The sequence below is a fragment of the Halichoerus grypus genome, chromosome 6 (genome assembly GCF_964656455.1).
Source record: "Halichoerus grypus chromosome 6, mHalGry1.hap1.1, whole genome shotgun sequence".
In the NCBI taxonomy this organism is placed as follows: domain Eukaryota; kingdom Metazoa; phylum Chordata; class Mammalia; order Carnivora; family Phocidae; genus Halichoerus; species Halichoerus grypus.
The window spans coordinates 55,624,124-55,636,955 of NC_135717.1; the positions used below are offsets into that span (position 1 = coordinate 55,624,124).

General features: G+C 39.0%; 1 protein-coding gene across 3 annotated transcripts in view; it reads left to right on the plus strand.

Annotated features, from left to right (window-relative positions):
- Positions 1–12,832, plus strand: part of PTER (phosphotriesterase related) — a 66,585-nt gene that overhangs the window by 6,494 nt on the left and 47,259 nt on the right. The window lies entirely within an intron of this gene.

A 12,832-nucleotide genomic window follows, 5' to 3' on the forward strand; every position in this document is an offset into this window, starting at 1 on the left:
GAGGAAATATAAAGCCCAGCCCCCAGTTCAGGGGTATTTCACACGATACACCTGCTACAACATCTTTGTGTGGTATCTGCTTAACTTTTCAGCAAGCTACCTATTTTACCCTGACAAATAACTGAAATAAGTAACTCCGCGTTCATACACCTGATTGTCATCAAAATTTGTCACAAAGCATCAGATTGAATCATACATGCCTGGCCAGTCCTTTCAACAAAGTTTCTACTCTGTAGACCCGGATCCCCCCAGGTGTAATTAAAGGCCACCTCTGTAGCTTGGATTAGGTGACCTCCATTACTGATGGCATTAGTTTGCTAGGGTTGCCATAACAAAATATCACCAGCTGGGTGACTTAGACAACAGATATTTATTTTCTCACAATTCTGGAAGCTGAAAGACCAAGATCAAAGTGTTGGTAGATTTGGTCTCTTAGGAGGCCTCTCTTGGCTTGCCGGTAGCTGGCTCCTCCGTGTGTCCTCCCACGGTCTTCCCTTTGTCTATGTTTCCTAATCTCTGCTCATAACTACATAAAGTAGTTAATGTAATTACCTCTTTAAAGGCCCTATGTCCATATCCAGTTACATGCTGAGGTACTGGAGGTTAAGACTCCAACATATAAGGTGCGGGGGACACAATTCAGTCCATGCTACTGAACTGTAATAATAATGGTCTGTGGAAACTACCATTTTTGGAGTTATTTCATTGATTATCAAATTTGAGCAACCAAGTGATGACTACAAGTCTTTGGAGGGTCTACTCAGCTTAGGAACTTCTTAACATTACTTGGAAGAGAGCTTTATGCTTGTGACTTAAAACAATGAAGTAATTAGATAAAAATTGTAGCAACATGATTACATGAATCCTATGTACTTTATTAAGCGGTTAACCATAAAATATACATAATTAAATATACCTTGCCATCTGAACTACCACCATCCAAATATTTGTTATAACTCACCAATATTTTTCCTCAGAATTTCCTCTTTGAACCAACAACTTGCTAATATCAGTCCACATATTGTGCCATCAAAAAGGGCAACAGGACGTAGAGGACACTGTGGTCCTATAGCTCAGATCTCCCCCCTAAAGGGCAACATCTTGTGCTCACATTGTTAAATGTGTTGTGCCTTGTTGCCTTCATGTCATCAACTGAAAATGTTTAAGAGAGACGATAAGCATAAGAAGGTAGTAAAGCTCTTATATTTGAAAAAATATTGGGAATGTGAAGGCATCTAATACCTCAGTTTGACTATCACCTGTCTACATCTACCGTGGGTCCTAGAGTTGTTTCTGGAAAGCTTTACAATGTGCCTTCAGAATAGAATAATTGTGGGTTTTTTTTTTTAATTCTAAAAAATGTCTTTTGCAGTTAATTAATTGCCAGAAATCCTTAGAAGATTGTTATATGGGTCATAAGGTATATTAGTAATATTTGGAATAACTGGTTGGTGGTTTTGAATGAGCTGTGAAACATTAATTTTCCCCTTAAAAACTTCTTTTGTTGGAATCTATTGTTGAAGTTGGGTGATAGATACCTAGAGGTTCATTATACTATTCTTTCCACATATGCAAGCTTTTGAAAATGCCGACATTAAAAAGTTTAAATGAAATAACTAAAAAAAAAAAAAAAAGAATGTAATACATAACCTCCTGCAATGCAAAATTTGGTACCCATCATGTTTTCAGGGAGAAATTACATTTGAATAATGAGGTATGCGTGCATATGTAAGACAATACATGTGTAAGTAGGGTGTGGTTTTTACTACCAGTCAGTCCATAGAAAAGTATTGTTGATACCCTTATCCAGAAAGGCTACAAGAGAGTCTTTGCTAATTTTGACCTAGATTATTTGACACGTTTTTATTTATCACTCCCTGGCGTATGGCATATCTATCACTTCATGAGTCTGCCTTTCTACCAGTCATAGAGCTGCTCAGGCTGCATTTTCTCCAAGTTGAGTCTTTAACTTCAGACACTTTCCATTTACAGTTGCACAAGTCCATTTCACATGCGAATTCAAGAAGAGGGTGCTGGCTTCCAATGCACCATGCCTGGCGAATGCCTTCTGCCTAGTACTTTCTATAAAAAATGTCCTCTGCTACTGCAGGAAGGGTCTTTCCAGGTTGCCACTAGGCAAGAAAACATCTCTGCTGAGTTCACTTCGAGGACTGTTACTCCAAAGCCCTGTCTCCATCCTGTCACTGCCATTGCCCATCCAAGTTCCTGAAGCTTCCACAGGTAGGATTAGGGACTGACCTGGGCCATTCTCTCTCGAGTCTTACTCACATTTCTGCATAAGTCAAAGACCTGACATAGATTCCCTTTGGCTTCTGGGTTTCTTTGAACTTGCCGCACCCCCCACCATGTTCTCATTCAGAGAGGTGCATCTTCAAGGTGTTCCTCTTTGTCCTGTATAAATACTTTGGAGCAGCTTAGGGTATAAGAAGTAAAGAATCTGCTGTTTTTAGCACTGACATTACTGAGCCTTTGACCTTACAGCCATATTTGATCTGGTGGGTGTTCCGGGGGGTGGGGGAGCGGAGTTTCCTGCAACCTGCACTGCCCCCTTTTTCCCTTTTTGACATAATTCATTCCTCCCACGCATTCTTTTGTCACTTTTTGTTTATCAGTGTATTTCAGTAGAAAGACCAAAATATTTCAAGCTAAGAGATCCAGGTTTAAAATGATCTTTGTGAAGATTCTATATAGTTTATTTGTTGTCTATTGAATTTCATTTAATTGTTAGATTTAAAATGTATAAAAGAACATATACAGTTTCCAGCATTAGGGACACTTCCTGGACCTTTGCTACTACTTATTCTTGCTACGGTGACGTCAAAAGGATTAATTTCTAAATTCCTTTGCTTTTTGATAGACTAAATCAGAGTTGTAAAAGGTTTTTTTATATGGAATTTGCACAATGCATTATGTAGGGATGATGTAGTTTTTTGTGAACCTGTTTTCACTTATTTACTTTTATCTTTGTGTTAGGAATACCTCGGTAAAATAAGTTTTCATTAATTATTCTTATATAATGTAATGATTTTTATAGCATTAGCAGAAAGGAAAGTTTCTTTATCTATATGTCGTTTCTATACAAAGAATGATGTAGTCAACTTCAGAGTTTTATTCTATTAAAATTGGAGAACTTCCTCAGTAGCTGTACCATGTCTGACCATAATGTCTCCATCTATATTCTTGACACCACATTATCATATTTTTTTAAAGATTTTATTTATTTAATTGAGAGAGAGTGTGGCAGAGGGAGAGGGAGAAGCAGACTCCCCGCTGAGCAGGGAGCCCGATGTGGGGCTCGATCCCAGAACCCCGGGATCATGACCTGAGCCGAAGGCAGACGCCCAACCGACTGAGCCTCCCAGGCGCCCTGACACCATACATCATATTCATGTCTTTAAATCAACATCATTTAAAATGATGTCAACAATTATAGGACCAACAAAAAGGTCTGAGAGTTAAAATTGGATGACAGCTTTCTCTGCCTAATTAGAAGTCATGATTATATTTCTGATGAGTTAGGAGAATGTTACCCCCAGAACAGCAGTTAGCTCTTTAATAGACCAGAGAAAATAAATGTGTTACAAGATATTGTAGAGATGTTAAATGCCTTTTAATTTTCACAAATTCAGCATAATATTTATCAGAATGAAAGAATTCATCACTCATTAATATTTATCAAATTGGTCAAATTTGATTCATTCTCCTATCATTTTTAAAGCGTGTTTCCAGGGTGCCTGGGTGGCTCAGTCGGTCCTGGGATCGAGCCCCTTTTTGGGCTTCCTGCTCAGTGGGGAGTCTGCTTCTTCCTCTCCCACTGCCCCTCCACACCACTCGTGCTCTCTCTCTCTCTCAAGTAAATAAATAAAATCTTTAAAAAAATAAAATAAAGCATGTTTGCTATGCCCAGGTACTGCCTTTTCTAATTACTTAATGTTTTTCTTTAAACTAACCCACTTTTTTACTTCAGCTTCATCCTAAACAATAATATCCATAAAATCAGAGGCTTGCAACATTTATTACTTTTATTCTAAAACACATTAAAATAAACAAATATGTGTTTAAGACATCTTAAATGCCCATATATCACCTAAAATTGGTCTGAATCACCAGTGGGATATATATCACACCTTCTCAAAACACTGACAAAAAAACAAGCATATGACTGACTTTTTTTTTTACTTACCTCATGTCCACTAAGACATAAAATGATTCTTGGCTGTAAAGTTGGCACAAAACAATTTTCAGAATAGTCTCTGTACTTGCACGCTGATAATTAGACAGTGAACACTGGATATGTATGTGTATAAATATATATATACATATATGCACATAATGGATCATTTTAGCTGGTCTTTGGGAAATAGCTGGGAGTTTTCATTTGCTTAGACACTCAGCATCATTTATTTGAGGGCTAATAGAGCCGGGATTATTTTATACTAGCCTCTATTTTAGTCATAAGCAGTATAGAGAGCAATAATAAAGAAAGTCATAATATGGGTTATGAGGTATTTTTATTTCATTCATCTGTTAGTAATAATCTGAAGTTTATAGTAAAGTAAATACTGTCATATAGTTTGTTCGAGAATGGTTCAGAAAAAGAATTAGAACAGTATCAATAGGTTTCTCGTTTCTTGTATAGAAATGTTCTGCCTGATTTTCTCCTACCTTAATATCCCCATTTATCTAATGTCTAAACAAGTTGAACTCATGGGGAGCCACTGCAAAGGTCGGTTAGAGGTCATTTACTGCCTTCTTGCCTAGAATCATGGAATTTGTATCTGGAAAGAACTTTGGCGATCACCTTGTTTAACTCCTTTGTTTTATCTGGGAGAAAACTGAGGCTCACGTGCTAAGTTGGCCTAAAGACCCACTTTGGTCATATCAACTTTTTGAAACCTTTATGCTATTGGTGAAGTTGTAGCATTTCTCCCTATCGGGGAAATAGTGACGTGTTCATAAGAGCATTCTGTTGTCCCATCTGTGTGCATTCTTCCATTTTTGAAATATAGCAGTTCAGCATTAATGTTTGGTGGCACTCCAGATATTAAATAGCTACTGACTATTGTTTGTATCAAATAAAAGATTAACCCTATTGAACATTATCAGGACTGTTTTCTGTTGCCTTTAATACATTTGAATGAGAGAGGAAAACAAGGACATTTTTCTAAGCGGTCTCAAGATATATTTTGCAAAATAAATAAAATTTTTATTCTTAGGGGGAGGACATTTGGATTTAAACATCCCATCCTTGATTCTTGACTTTTCCTCTTTATGTCTAATGACAAAGCAAATAATAATAAACACTGGTAATCAAAGGCAATAAAAGTAAATTTTGATATCACTTCCTAATGGCAAATGTCACTGTGAAGAATGGGTCAGAAGAGTTTAATTACATAGGATGCCTGAACAAGAACTCAAGGAAGAATAGGGTAGCAGGTGCCATAGACTTTACCTAAGAAATTAAAAATAACTTCTAAAGGAAGGACAGCTAATTTTGTTTATGTAATAAGTTTATATTGCTCCAGAGCTTGTTGGTAAAAGTCGTTTTGAGCACTTAGAGAGCAACCTTTACCCTCATTGTGTTGCAATTAAAAAAAACAGTATTACTTATTTTCGGAAACGGAGCCACTGAGTAGTTCTGAGATCTCCCAGGCCCACACGATTTAAGAAAAGGGCAATGAGCAACCATTACTCCTCAGAATGCTCAGGATCTACCAGAACCAGAAGGCAAGCAAGTCTTGAATAATACAAGAGACATTGCCAGTTGTGAATTCCTCCGCTGTTAGTGCTATCGGCGCGGATGTAGCCCCCCTCAGACCCACGGCAGCTCTGAAGCCTGCGCGCTCCTTCCAGTCGTGTGAATTTCCTCAGCCATCCCTCCCGAGTGCTTAGCGGGTGCGTGCTGTGGGCCCGGCAGGGTGCTGAATGCGGGCTGGGACGTCCTTCTCGCTTTAGACGCTGAGCAGAGGATTCCTTGAGAGTTAGGATCCTCCGTTTGCACTTCTCCCGTGGTGTCCCCAGACAGTACCAGAGGATTAGAGGCCGCTCACAGGAACACAATACCCTGTCCGTCTCTGCAGCGTGTGCCATTTGTCAGTGACGACACAACGGAGTCGTTTTACACGGTGGCTTCAACCCAGGGAGAGTATTAGGGGCTGGGTGGTGCTTTTCTGAGCAGGCGTTTCCTTTTGCTGGCCCTCGATCTGATGCTTCGGTAGATGGTCTGTGCTTACGCTCTGAGCCATAAACAACAAGGTCCGGCTTCCACTCTCCCCCTCAAAGCAGGAGACATGCGTGCCAACCAGGCGCTTCCTGTCCGTCACCCGTGCTTTCTGCTTGCTCCGTGGGCTGGGGCTGGGGCTGGGGCTGGGGCTGCGTCCGTGTCCACGACTGGTGCCTAAGGTGGCCCTCCTGCGCAGGCTCAGTGAAGACGAAGACGCCTGCCAGACTCTTGTGAACCCTGATAACGTGCGCTCCGTTTCTGCCACACAGTTGCAGGAACACCTTGTGTGGTTTGCCCTCACATCTGCTTCATGCCAGTTACTTCCAAGTACTTCGCTAATCCCAACGGTATTAACTGCACTGACCTATATGCTGTATATAACTTGTTGCAAACCTGATTAAATTGTGAACTCCTTGAGGACAGGGACTGCGGCTGTTTCTTTCTCTAGCACAAACTAACTCATGACTGTTAGTTTGAGTCCTAAGCAAACAAACAAGAAGAAAAACAGACCAAAACAAAAAAAAATGTCCGTGGTGTGGAAGGGCGTCTCTTCAATGAAGGGTTGTGTCACAAACCTTAGTGCAAAATTCAGTGACCTTTGGAAAAGTGAAATGCTTTATTGCTGAGCATCATCTTATTTTTTTTTTTAGGCTTTCATACCACAATTAATCTTACATGGTAATGCAGTGACAATGAGATGATTTCTCTGGAGAATCTATGCTAATACTATTAAAATGCTCTTACAATGTCAAAATGATTGCAGTGGAAGCATGTGGGGACTGTGCTTATGTGATTATGATATTATAGTGATGGGCGATTACCATAGGAAACTACTAATTCAACCCTGTAGGGACTTGCATTATGAAGCCATTATAACATGAGATTATAATGACACAATAACTTGCATGCACACTCGTGATGCGAAAACTAAAAGCTAATTTGAATGCGAGTAGTATTTCCATTAAATTGTAATTAAACACCGAAAGCAATGCTTGTTTAAATCTAAGACGGAGACCTACCATCCAGAAATGGAAATCGTGGCTAAAGGATGCATGCCAGGTAAGAGCTGAGGATGGCGAGAAACCATTCCCAACTCTGCCCTTCAGTCCTTCCTGGGTGTGGGAAGCTCACAGCAAAGTGGCCTCCCCAGACTTTCTCCGTGTGTGCTGGCTCTCATTACCCAAAACCACTATCAGGACACGAGGACCGCGGATCCCACCAGTGTTCTAGCAAGACCACCACTTCACATTGCAAGCCTTCCTGTTTCATTCTTGAAGTGGGCATGATAGTCCCTGACTGCCTCCACACAAGAGACTCCAGCACTTTTTTTTTCCATTAAAAGTAACCTCTTAAAAAAATACAACAAAATTAATTCATGTTCTAAAACAGAACATGAAGGAGAAAAGAAAAAAAAAATGTTTTAAAATTCCATCCCCTAGAAATGACACATATTAGTATCTTTGGGTATTTTCTTTCCAATTATTCTCTATGCAAAGTAGATACATTTTCTTCTACAAAAATTTGTGTTATACAATGCTTTTCAAAGCCTACTTATTCATTCTTTCTATCCCTCCCAGTTGCAAGATCTGTTTTTTATCCAAGAGAATCTGGTTGATAAGTTTTTGTTTGTCTTTTAAAGGTCAGCTCAGGCTGGATGATTTTACGTGTCACCCAGGAAAGGATATTTTACTGTTAGGGAATAGTATTTGGTAGGGTTTATACTCTGCATATATCAGTTACAGGATGATTCTATAGTAAAACTTTCTGATTCTGTTAGCAACATATAGGTAGTTCGTTAACACTTCTCTCTGTTAGGAAAGTGGTGCATTTCAGAAGTCAAAGATTTCTCGTTTATTCTCAACTAATAATTACTATCTGGCTTAGGTCAACATAGAGAGAGATTACGAAAAACTAGGAGCTACTGAACTTGTTAGATATACCCTTGCATTAGCTTGTTCAGATGTTATAAGGACACACAACAGCTAATATATCCCCCTCCTAATTACGACTAAAAGTGGTTATTACTCCTTGGTTTAAATATAGTGAAGATGAGTTTTTGCTATTAAGTATTTCGTTTGCACTTAGATATGCTGTATGCTTTAGAGTTATTTTTATTACTACTTATTGCAACAACCAATTTAAGCAGGGAAGTCTAAATTACTGGAGCCCTTATTTTTATAATTAGGAAGAGGAAGGCTTCTGTGCAAGTAAATGGCTCCAATCAGCAGTGGAGTTGGGATAGGATTTTCTGGTCCTAGATAATTGTAGCTTCTTCCTTAGGCCAATGAGTGATGTTACCTCTGAATAGTACTTCCACACTAAGGGACACAGGATAATGTAATGTGATGTTTATAGTAAATATCTGCATGGTTAAAGAAAAGAAATATTTGCCTGACAAGTTGGGAGACTAGTCTGGGCTGTCTGCCTTCAAAAGATCAAGCATTAGTGTTTGCACCTAAAAATGAAGTCATCAAATTTGATGATCTCCATGGTCTCTTCCTGCTCAAAAATTCTGAGATCAAATAGCATTTAACATTAACTGAAATTTATATATGTTAATTAAAAATATTTGTTATAATATTTAATAAATTATTGATTTTACTTTAAAGCTATTATCTAAATTCAAAACTGTACCTTATTTAGGGGCACCTCGGTGGCTCAGTCTGTTAAGTGTCCGACTGTTGATCTCGGCTCAGGTCTCGATCTAAGGGTCGTGAGTTCAAGCCTGGTGTTGGGCTCCTCAGTGGGCATGGAGCCTACTAAAAAACAAAAGAAAAGAAAAGAAAAACAAAAAAACCTGTACCTTATTTAGACGCATTTCATAATTTGATGTGTTTTAGCAGATTTGTAATTTGACTTAAAAATGTCTTTTTTTATTTAGAGAACTTACTGAAATTATTAAAGCTACAAATATAAATCTATCAAAAGGAGATTAAGATTATAGTCCTTTGGTACACTGGCAATATTGTTAAAATAGGTCAGAACTGCAGTAAAAGGAAACTTGCTTGCATAATTGTAAGTAAATACATAGATAAATACTTGTGTTGGATAATATTTAAAAGACATGCTTTCTGTGAATTCTTAGGAAACGGGTGACAGTAATGATTGAGATGCCAAATTAAAATATAGTATTGGGGTGCCTGGGTGGGTCACTTGGTTAAGCGCAGGACTCTTGATTTTGGCTCAGGTCATGATCTCAAGGTCATGAGATCGAGTACCTCATTGGGCTCCCCACTGGGTGTGGAGCCTGCTTAAGATTCTCTCTCTCCCTCTGTCCCCCAACCCCACTCATGTGCACACATGTACTCTCTCTCTAAAATAAAGATAAAAATAAAATAAACTTCAAAAATATAGCACTAGACAAACCTTTCTAAATCTTTTAGGGCACCTTATTTTTACGGGGAAAATACATAAGCAATTACATTCCCTTTATATTTAAATACAGATATGTGACTAGGGATTGGTTCATTAAAAATCTGTTGTTTGGCTATAGAGAATTTTCCTAATTTGGTGAGTCTTTTAATCTAGAGAATTCCACTAGAGCATTTTTTTCCCCCTGCCATTTCAAAGATTGGGAAGGAGAGATTATTGCTCTATGACCCATGAAGTTATTAGATTTGCCCTTGATCCCATTGTAGTAAATCTGCTTTCCGGAGTAGAAATGAGCCATTTATTATTCTATTTTTAGTACATCGAATACTAGTCTTCCCAAAAAAGAGGTTTCTGTGTCAGGTGCCACAATTTTTTAGGACTAGGCAAAATTTGTCATCTTGCCTTCTTCCCTAGTTCCATTTAAAAAGGCTGTCTTTTAGAGATATTTTCCCCCAACTTGAGAGTCCACAAGTTCTCATTAAAATTTTTGATTTTGCCTTTTCATTTTTATGAGAAACCAAACAATTTTAAGCATAGTCTGGATCAATATAACCATCTTACAACCAAATATTGCCATAGGATTTCATTATTCATATTTTCATTTGTTTTTAAGACCTCAGTGATATGAAATTATTGCTTAAAACAACAGCATTTACCTTTTTCATGAATTTTTTTTTTCAAACTGGGATTTCTGTTTTGGAGCCATGACTGCATTTTCTGGGGATGCCAGGAGGTGGTTAGATTGAGACAGTGGCATCATGTTCTGGTAAAGTGGCATGAGTCCTTTCATTTCCTTTATTAGAAGTGAAGTTGGTTTATAAACAAGATCCTATATGATAACTACATGCACGTTTGTTTTTCACCCTCTTGAGTTTTGAATCTATACCACTATCCTAAGGGTAGAACCAAGAGTCAGGACTTGCTCTGTTTTCTACTCTTTTCAATTTTTTCTAGCCCTGCAATTTGTACTGTGTCTTCAACCCAACCAGCTCTACTCCCAGTATTACCTCCTAAAGACCAGTGCCCACTCTTCTTTCTGTTGTTGCCTGGGGAAGCTTGGGGATATAGAGAAGGGAGCTATGGAAAGAACTTAGCTGAACTACTGGTCAACCAGTCCATTAAAGCTAAGAGATTATATATCATGATAAATTAGGATCCTTGTCTTGTGCTGTTTTGAAAGAAAGTAAGGGGCAATGTATATTCTCTTTGGTGCACATTTTAGGTATTGATTAATAAATGTTGGTTGGCTCTCAAAGGAGAAACCTCAGAGGTCATGGTTCTTGTACTATTTTTAAAGGTCTCCCAGCAAATGCTTACAGAGCCTACAGCGGTGTATTTTGCCTTTAGTGAAAATGGAGGATAGCTCATCTTCCTTCTCTGAATAATAATTCCATTTCCTCATTGGTGAAATGGGAACAATAATAATAAAAGTGGGTTTCATCTAAAAGTAGGTCCTCTGGTCCAGTCTTCTAGTTGGATACTTTTCGATGACTCACCTTCTGCGGATCCCTTGCCAACTTCGCAAGGACATTAGGAGATTTAATTAAAGTATGTACAGTGCCTGTAGCTCTTCAGAGAAACACACCGCATTATTATTGTAGATAATACTTTTGATATTCCATAATCTCTTGAAGGTAATGAAACCAGCAATATGGAAAGCTAGGGCTTCAATACAGTCAGAGTTTTATGAAGACCTTCCTACGATGTTATATTAATCATGGTCATCATGTGGCTTCGAGTGTGCAGAGTTCAATTACTGTGAACTTTCTAATTGCAAATATTTTGATTTAATGTTTTCCCACCAATAAAACATTTTGAGAGGTCGAAAATTACTCAAGTCATGCTGTTTATAGTCCACTTTTAAGACTTTACTTTTTTTTTCAACATTTTGTTTTATAGTATGATTATGAAGAGTACTTTACACTGCTACCATGGTAATACTTTTGTAAGTTGCGGGGGGGGGAGGGGGGGAGGGGAGAGTGTTCTTCCAGGCTTCCTTTGCCCTAAAATGTAGTTCTCTGGCTCTTAAAATCCCCAAGGAACAATGAAAATTGCTTTAGTTTCCTAACCCCTCCCCTGGCCTCCTGTCTCCAGCATTCAGCCTATCCTCACACTGCCCATTTAATTACCATCCTAACACAGGTCTCTTCCTCTGGGCCCAGTGCATGCATCGTGCTTTCACTGTGGACCTGCCATGCATCCTGTGTATGAGCCTCTACAGACTGCTTACAAATCCCAAAACAGGCCCTTCGTCACTCATGCCACCGGGATGCTTCCTTGTAAAAATCTTTCTGCAGCCTTGCCTAAATGCTACCTCCTCCAGAAAGCCCTCCCAGCTCCTCCAGTACCAGTGAATGTTATCCAGATGCATCTTCCCAGAACATTTGCTTTGTACCTCTTTTCCAACATTACTGCATTCACTTTAATATCATAGGTGTCCCACCAATATATAAAAAATATCAACCCCCCCATTGAATGCTTACCATGTGCCAGGCACCGTGTTGGGGGCTCTTCAGCTTCCTGTGAAAAGATTATTCCTTTTTCATCTTTGTTTCTCATAGTGTCCTCCTTTGGACTTACTAGATCCTTAGCAAATATTTGCCACATTGAAATGAAATGTCCTCAGGTGAAATTTCTGGGTGCCTGGAAAGTAAATATCTTTATGTTACCTTCCTAGGCTCTGAGAATTTAAAGTCCAAGCTCTCCCCTCAAACCTATAAAAGTGGCTCTTCTTAGTATTTCAAGGAGAATAACAATGGCTGGTCACAAGCCTGTAAAGAGGCCACGATGCTCATGAAGATATTAGAGTGCTTTTGGCTGAACTTGCATTTCATCAGTGTGGAATTGAAGGTGGATAGAACAAAAACTGTTCATCGGCTGAACAGACACTTAATTGAGCCTTTACTTCTTGCCAGTTGCTCATGTCGCTCAGTTGGTACCGACTTGTCCATGTGTGGGGGTGGAATTGGAGAAGTTATCAAAATAGAAGCTCATCATACCTATGCCTCTCCTTTTCATCAAGCATGGCATGGCCTTTCTCATACAGCAGATCATGTTCTGGAAGTCACTAGACCAAGACAAGGTGGGCCAGAATCAGGCTCGCTCTCCTTGCAGTGGCTCTCAGCCCCTGTCCTGCATATCCTTTTTTTACACCAACCAGGCGAGGCCTGACAACGTGAAAGCACATACACAGCACTGATTCTTCGTAACTCTGAA